We start from the raw sequence: 8,263 nt of genomic DNA on the forward strand, positions 1-8,263 counted from the left end.
AGTCAGCCGCCGCTGAGGGAGGCGAGGCAGGTGCCGGACCCCAGGGAAGTCGAGGGCGCCCCAGAGGCTTAACCCCACACGGGTTCCCCTGAGCACCAGAGTCCAAGAGTCTAGCCCGGGGTGTGTGACAGCTCCTCCCTCGGGCTCCGCCCTCCTCCCCCCCCCCCCCCCCCCCCCCCCCAGGCAGGGAGCGCAGGGTGGGGACAGGGCAGGGCTATAGCGCCAGGCCCAGAGGTGGAACCCTGTCACTTCCGCCCCTGCTCAGTGTCAGGGCAGCTGGGAGCTGTGGATTCGCCGCAAAAGGACAACGGCTTGCTCTGCATACGGATGGTCACTGCCCCAGGCCGGACTGGGGACACTGGTCCACGGCCGGCCTGCCCCTCCCAGCCAAGCTGAGGCACCATGCCACCTCTAGGACCACCTCTACCTGGGTTTGAATTCCAGGCTCCTTCCTGCTCCCCAAACTTGGGCCACACCGCCAGGCACTCTGACCGTCACCTGCCACCTTGTTCATGCCAGCATCTGTCATGGGACACGGTGGTGCCCACCCACTCTCGAGACAAACTGAGCACCTCCAATTCCACGCTTGGTTACCCTTTGCTTTGGGGAATCGTACTGGTCAGCATCTGCTGCAGCAACAAACAGCCCCAGAGCCTCGCGACAGGAAGCGTGTGTTTCCGGCTCACTGCCCTTGCGCCGGATGCAGCTCTGTGGGCGCTGACGTCGGAGGGCCCGGCTGCATCCCAGGGTCTTCTGGAACATCTGTTCGCATGGCGGGCGCTACAGCCAGAGGGAAGAACCGAACGCGTTGACGGTTTTGGCTAGGGTGCGGCCACGTCCCGTCAGCCAAAGCCAAGTGGCCTGGTCAGGCTCCACAGCAGTGGGGCCAGGGAGGCCGGCAGGGAGGGAGGGAGGGACACCGGGTGCCCCAGAGAGCACCGGCCTCTCCTGACACCACGGCGGTCTTCTCTGCCCTTACGCCCTGTCCCCAGCAGCGAAGAGTAGACTGTGGTGCTGCTCTCTCCTTCCCGCCCACCCACCAGCAAAGAGCCGCAACGGGACGCACGCCCACAGACCGAGGAGAAGGGACAGCGACAGCAAGGGGCGGGGGAAGGTGAGGCTCCCGTGTTGGGTGTTGCCACTGACACTGTCTCTGTCTCCTGGAGTGACCCGGGAGGAAGGCAGGAGCTGAGCCCTTCAGGCCTGGGTTTGTCTCCCTAGAACATTCTCCTGCAGGCCTGAGGGGTGACCCAGAGGCCAGGGGAGGCCCCAGGGATAGGAGGCAGACCAGGAGTCAAGAAGGAGCCACTCACAGGTCTATTTTTCTCGGGGTTTTCCTGGGACTCTCTGGGGACAGAAGAGAAAGCCTGACGCGTCAGTCCCTCTCAGCATCCTTTCTGGACAGCAGGCTCGTGGCCGCTGGGCCCCTGTGATGTCCTAGCCTGTGCATCTGGGAGGCCTGGTGGGGAGCCAAGCCTGTGCCTGCAGCTGCTAGAAGTTTCTCAGAAAGAAGCCGGATGGGTGAGGACTGGAGGCAGAAGGGGGTGAGGAAGACAAGCCCCCACCCAGGCACCTGGGGCAGAACCCGTCTTCCTGTCAGCTCCCCCAGGTGTGCCCCCACATCTGGCCACCGCCACGTGCTGTGGGGTGAGGAGCCCCCACCTGGCAGGGCCCGGCCGGGGCTGTACAGCTGGGCAATGGAAGAGCTGGGCTTGCCCGGCGGCCCCGAGACACAGCTGCACGCTGTCCCCTTGGGCCACGCGACCTGGAAGTTGTGGGCTAGTGATGGCTGAGATCTAGAACATCCCACCTGTGCGGCCATGTTGCCAAGCTCCTGGGACACAAAGACCGGCGGTGAGGGGTGGAGGGGGGAGCCCTTGACCCAGGGGAGTCCCGGTCCCCAGGCCTGACGCCCAGGAGGACACCTGTGCGCGGCTGGAATCCCTGGATTGTGAAATTCAGAGGTGACGTCTGCAGAGGTGGGGGGTGGAGGCCCAGGGAGGCTGTCGCGGGGTCCAATCCCTGCTCCCTGGCCACAGGGGTGAGGGGCAGAGTCCACGCCAGCCCTGCCGCTTACCTCCGGGGCCACTGTCTTCCTCTGAGAAACGCACATGCGACCTGCACCCTCGGGGCTTGTGAGGAGTGGGGTCACCGTGCCATCACACATGAAGGGTCAGAGCACGGCTGGACAGGGTCGGCGTGCCTGAGCGTTAGAGCACCGTCACTGCTCGCACCTGCCCGGGTTCAGCCCCCCCAGCTACCCCCCCACCACCAGCGCCTCGGGGCCTGCTCCACAGTCATTCACGGGACACTGTTAACTGGGGACCCATCACACACCGAAGCATCACGGCAAACGTCGGGGGATCGCTTTAGCTCTGTGTCCCAGACACAGGGGCTGCATGTGGCTCTCAGCCTTTCCAGACAAGGCCACCTGCCTCCGCCCCGGCCCGCAGGACTTCCTCTGCACCTGCTCGGCCACCCAGGTCGGAGGGGGTGTCGCCTGACTCGGCCGGCAGCCTGCAGGTGCCAGGCACGGGCAGGGCTCCGCTCTCCCGGGGTGCACACGGCCCCCATCCAGCCTCGCCCTGGCCCAGGTCCCCCACGTGCGCCCATCAGGAATGCGCCCCGTGTGTCTCCCGCCGCAGACAGGGACAAGCGAGCCAGCGGGCAGGGCCGGAACCCTCAAGGGGCACCGGACCCAGCAGGGGACGTGAGGCCCAATCTTGAGGCTGAGGAGCCACCTGACCGGAGGGAGGGACGATAGGAGGGAGCGGGAGCAGGAGCGGGGGCCCCACGTCCACACCCGAGGGCCCACGTGAGCACAGACGCCCTCCCAATCGAGGCGCAGGGAGAGGCACGACCGGGGTCCGTGGATGAGGGAGGCTGCCCAGGTCTGCAAGCCCCAGTCCCGGCCGGGAGGGCGTGGGGGGCTCCACAGATGGACGGGCGGGAGGGCAGGGGGCACCTCGAGACGGCTCGTCCGGGGCACAGCCACCGTGACCGGCAACCGGGCCAGAACTCACGCTCTCGTCCATGTTCACATCGCCACGGGGCCGCCAGAGCCGTGTGCCCGGCCGCCCAGATGACTTTCACATTGTCAGATTCTGTGCGCCTGCAAATTTTTATTGTTTTCAGCTGACATTCCCCAAGCAGTTTTGCTCGTCGGCCTCTGAGCGAGTTGACTTGGCGGGGCAAGTTCAAGCCAAGTTTAAACAGATGGCCTCAATTAAACAATCACCCTGCCCGGCTCCACAGCCCGCCCGAAGTGCGGCCAGCGAGACCCTGGCTAGCTCTTCTAGAAAAAGCCCACGCCTCACACAAAAACTGACTCACACTGGACCCAGGCCCGAATGTAAGAGCTTGAGCTATAAAACTCTTAGAGGAGGGGGCGCCTGGGTGACTCAGCCGGTCAAGCGTCTGACTCTTGATTTTGGCTCAGGCCACGATCCCAGGGTCGTGGGATCGAGCCCTGCGTCGGGTTCTGTGCGGACAGCGTGGAGCCTGCTTGGGGTTCTTTGTCTCCCCCTCGCTCCGCTCCCCCTACCCCCACCCAAATAAATAAGCATAAAAAAAAAAAAGCCTCTTAGAGAAAAGAATGCAGGACAGGCTTCACACGCTGGATCGGACAGCAATTTCTTGGATATGACACCAGAATCAGAAACATCAAAAGAAAAAGAAATGAACCAAAATTAAAAACTCGTGTGCTCGGAAGGACGGAGTCAGCAGAGTGAAAGCCCCCAGAATGAGAGAAAATACCCACAGACCACAGGGTCTGGACAGGGGCTGCTGTCCAGAGTATGCAAAGAACTCCGAAGGTTCAACAAAAAACAAAACAACCCTGATTTTCAAAATGAGCAAAGGACTTGAATGCATGTTTCTCCAAGGAAGACAAAAACTGGCAAGAAGCGTAAGGAAAGATGCTGCACTAATCCTTCGGGACTGACCCTGGCGAGCTGTCACTTCGCGCCCTTAGGACGGCGACCATGAACACGACAAACAGAACAAGAAAACCAAAGGACTCAGGAAAGAATCCAGGGGACTCTTTGTGCTTTCTTTGCTTTTTTGACGTTTATTTACTTCGGAGGTAGTGAGCAGAGTATGCATGTGGGGGAGAAGGGTGGAGAGGGGGAGAGAGAGAGAACCCCAAGCAGACCCCTCACTGTCTGCGCAGAGCCCGACGCGGGGCTCGATCCCCCCCAAACTGCGAGGTCGCGACCTGAGCTGAAATCCAGAGCCGGATGCTTACCCAACTGAGCCACCCCGGTGCCCCAGAATTCTTTGTACTTTCCGCTGAATGCCTCTTAAACCCAAAACTGCCCTAAAAAATGAAGTCTATTCATTTTTTTAAGTGTTTACATAAAAATCAAATGGAGAGCCTTACACTGAAAAAAAAAGAAAAAAAGGAAAAAAATGTTGGCAAGGACGTGGAGGTGGGGGGACCCTCGTGCGCTGTGGATGGGGACACAGGGTGGTGGAACACGGGACGGGGCCCCTCGAGAAATCAGAGCAAGCTGCCACGTCATCCAGCAAGTCTGCTTCTGGGCACCTGCCCCCAAAAAGGGAAAGCAGGGGGGTGGGTAGGTATTTGTATGCCCACGTTCACGCGGCACTGTTCACACAGCCAAGCCATGGAAGGAGACAACCCCAGTGTCCAGCAGAAGAATGGATACATAAAATGTGGGCAACAGACAACGGCTGTTCCAGAGTCTTTGAAAGGAAGGACATTCTGACGGCTGCCATTACATGATGAACCTCGATGACATTTCGGGGATGCCACCAGCCAGTCACCGGAGGACAGACGCGGGGTGGTCCGCTCATCTAGGGGCCAGGACTAGTCGATTTGGAGACAGAAAGTAGGGCGGTGGGCGCTGGGGACGGGGGAGCAGGCATTCCAGGGGGACAGAGTCACCGTCTGGGAAGACGCAGAGTCCTGGGGGTGGACGGGCCGGCTGTGCAGCAGGGTGCATGTGCTCGATGCCGCTGAGACGTGCACTTGGAAACGGTCAGAAGGGCAAACCTCACGTGCTGTATCACCCATCACAACTAAACAGGTAAATACCCCAAACACACCTACGTACGTGTTTTCGTAATACGCGTGTTAAGCCTCACAGTTCATCACAGTCTCTACGGATCTCCTGCAGCGGGTGCCGCACGGACACCTCACGGAAGCCACGCGCTACATCGGCCGGGGCATTTGGTGGCCTTCAAACTCAAGCGTAGGAACGACCTGTTATTTCTGTAGTGGTTCCAAGCTGACCGCGAGAAGTAACTTAATTTGCAAACCGGTAGTGGAGTCCGCGAGTGAACCCCATTTGCTCTAAGCTGACTTATTACCAGGTAAGAGTAATTAACAGCGTTCGGGGAGTTTGGTTTGCGTTGTGAGTGGTTCTTGTCAGGCACCTGAAATGCTTAAAAAACGAAATGAGAACATCACAGTTTCAGGGAACTTAGACCATTAGAGGGAAGTAAACTTCAATAAAGAGCCAATCCACACCCATCGGGGTAAGAAAAGGTCAGCGGTCACCCAGCTCCCTGGTCCCAAACGGACCCGCTTTCCACGCCAGATGGCATTTCCACAGTGGCAGCGGGGACGGCACCTGCTAGGACAGCGACGTTGGGAGTAGAGGTGTGCACGGGCCAGGGGTCAGGAAGGCGTGGTGAGGTGAAGGGTCAGGCAGATCCCCGGGATGCCCACCCCGACCCTGCTCTGCCCCATCCCTCTGCTCCAGTCCTGCGGTGGGGGGGGGGGCGTTGAGGGGGGACTGTGGCCCTGTGCTCCCGAGGAAGGGGTCCAGCTGACCTTCCTGGACTGGAGCCCACTCTGGGCAGAGGCAGGGTCAGGTTGTCCCACAGACAGTTCAGGCAGGGGGTGGGCAGTTCAGAGAATACCCTTCCCCCTCTCCCCTCCTCTCCCCTTCGGAGGAGGCCAGCAATGGGCAGGCCGGAAAGGCTGGGCTAAGACCACACAGGCCAAGCTCATGCTGGCATCCCAAGTGAGTTGGATGTTTAAGTGTTTATCCGGCGGGCGTGATAAACAGTAAAGACAGGCAAGACAGCTGAAGAATGTGACAGCAGGTCACAGAAACCACGCGCATACATCTGTCAAAAACACAAGCATTTCGCCCGCAGCCAAGCAGCCGCATCTGCGCACGTCACGAAATCCGGGGCAGCTCTTTGATGATGTCTGATCCCCGGTTCACGGTCCCGTTTCCCAAAGTGCCCGGGACCATCAGCTACAGCCGGTCTCTCTCCGCAAGGGGGATTCAGTGGAGACCACACACATGGTTGTTAATCCCAGAGGCGCACACTTGCTCTGGGCACGGGCCAGCTGTCCCAGGACGCCCGCTCCCTGGAGCCCCACCTTTCTCGTTGTCAGAGTCAAGTTCGACAGTGCCTGCGAGAGTGCCCTGCGGCTGATGTCGACCGGGAGGGCTGTATCCTCAGAGAGACACGAAGTCCGGCTTTCGTCCTGTTGTGGGCTCAAGGTCAACTTCAGGACCGATCCAGTGATTTCAAATGAGTATGCTGAAATTGGCCGTGTGACTCAAGGGGATTAAACAACAACAGATGACTTCCTTCCCCAAGGAAAACGGTTATGTAATCAAAAGCCAGCCGTTTGAATCTGCAGCGATGAGCGTCCAAAATCCTCATCGACTCCTTCTGGGCCTGTCTTGAAGAAGGTCGATTTGGTTTTCACCCCAGAGACACTCAGCAGGAAACCTGGCCCTCGCTCCCTTCCCCTCCCTCTGGGGATCCCCCTCCCCCCACCCCATCTGGGGTCCCGCCCACACCCACACCCGGTGCCCATCCTATCCGAGGTTCCAGCAAGGAACCCCAGCACACAGCTGGGTGCACACCTTCACCGTGTGGGCCCCGGGAAAGTTCCTCCTTTGGCTGTGTTTCCAGAGTGGAACACTCTTCCTGACATAGCACAGCGGGGCAGGGACGGGCAGGACCACGGAGACATGGTGCACACGCTCCCACCAGGCAGCCCACGTGCAGGGCCGGGGTGTGGGCCGCGTCTGACCAGAGTCCACGGGGCCAGGTCCCCAGGCTCCAGGAAGCGCTCGGGCCCTGCTTTCCCCGTGGGGCAGGCTGGCAGATCTCCGAGGGGATCCTGGGGTCCTGGGGTCCACGCAGGCTCCATGTGGCCAGGTATTCCTGCTCAGCGGGGTCCTCAGGGTCAGAACGCACCACCTTGAACTATTCTGGTGCCCAGAGGAGGCCACGAAAGGCTGCGTGGGCTACAACACGCACACAGACACAGACACGCGCGGATAGGTACGCACGCGGCACCCTGAGCACGGCGGCTGGGGCGGGGAAGTATTCTGACAACAGACGCTGGACGACCTGAGACGGGAGAGGAGGACCTGCTGGCCCCCGGGCCGGGGGTGGGGTCAGCGAGTCCTGTCGGAGGAGCGGGTGGCATGGAGCGCGAGCCCCGTGAGCCGCTCGCGGTGTGGACCTCGGAGAGCGGCCCGGGACTTGCAGAGCCCGCGCCTGTGTTTCAGAGGCCCCCAGGTGCCTCGTGTGCACGGGCTTCTGAGCAGCCCTGCGGCGGGCAGGACATTGGTAGAAGGGACGACAAGCCAGCAGGTAACTTGGTCAGTAAAGGGCCTGGTCTCTGCCCCGTGCCGCTCCCGGGACCCGTGCCGGGCCTCTGCACCGCGCTGGACGTCTGCCTACGGACGCAGCTGAGCGCTGGCTGTGAGTTTGTCCCATTTGCTGACTTCTGTCGTGCCAAACTACGCAGTAACGTAACTTGCCTTTCTACGTATTTTCAAATGCACAGCGCAGCGGCATTCAGCACGCTCACGGTCCCGTGAACCATCACTTCTATCTGCTTTCAGAACCTTTTGCAGAAAAGTGGCCCCGAATTCAGGTCTCTGGAAACTTGCCTGGAGAAAGTTGTGGGTCTTGGCCAGAGGCCACGGGAGCTGCGGGAAGTCCCTGCCAGACATTCACCAGCCAGGCCACCACGCAGACCGTTTCCTCCTGGCAAGCCCCACCTATGTTTACTTTCTCCGAGTGGCGGGGGACTCTCCACAGCCGGCACTCGAGAAGAAAACGTTCCACTCACTGCAAACTTCGGGCACAGCGAAGAAAGACGTGAGCGTTCTCCAGCCCCCAAATGCTCCAGTGTGTGCTACCTGGTGGGGGAAGGAAGGCGTCTGCCCTGCTCTTGACCTTGGCCACCTCAGTGAGCAGGGCACCTTCCCCAGGATTCCTGGGCATCCTGGCTGGTACCCACGTCCGGGAATTT

The sequence above is a fragment of the Prionailurus bengalensis genome, chromosome C2 (genome assembly GCF_016509475.1).
Source record: "Prionailurus bengalensis isolate Pbe53 chromosome C2, Fcat_Pben_1.1_paternal_pri, whole genome shotgun sequence".
In the NCBI taxonomy this organism is placed as follows: domain Eukaryota; kingdom Metazoa; phylum Chordata; class Mammalia; order Carnivora; family Felidae; genus Prionailurus; species Prionailurus bengalensis.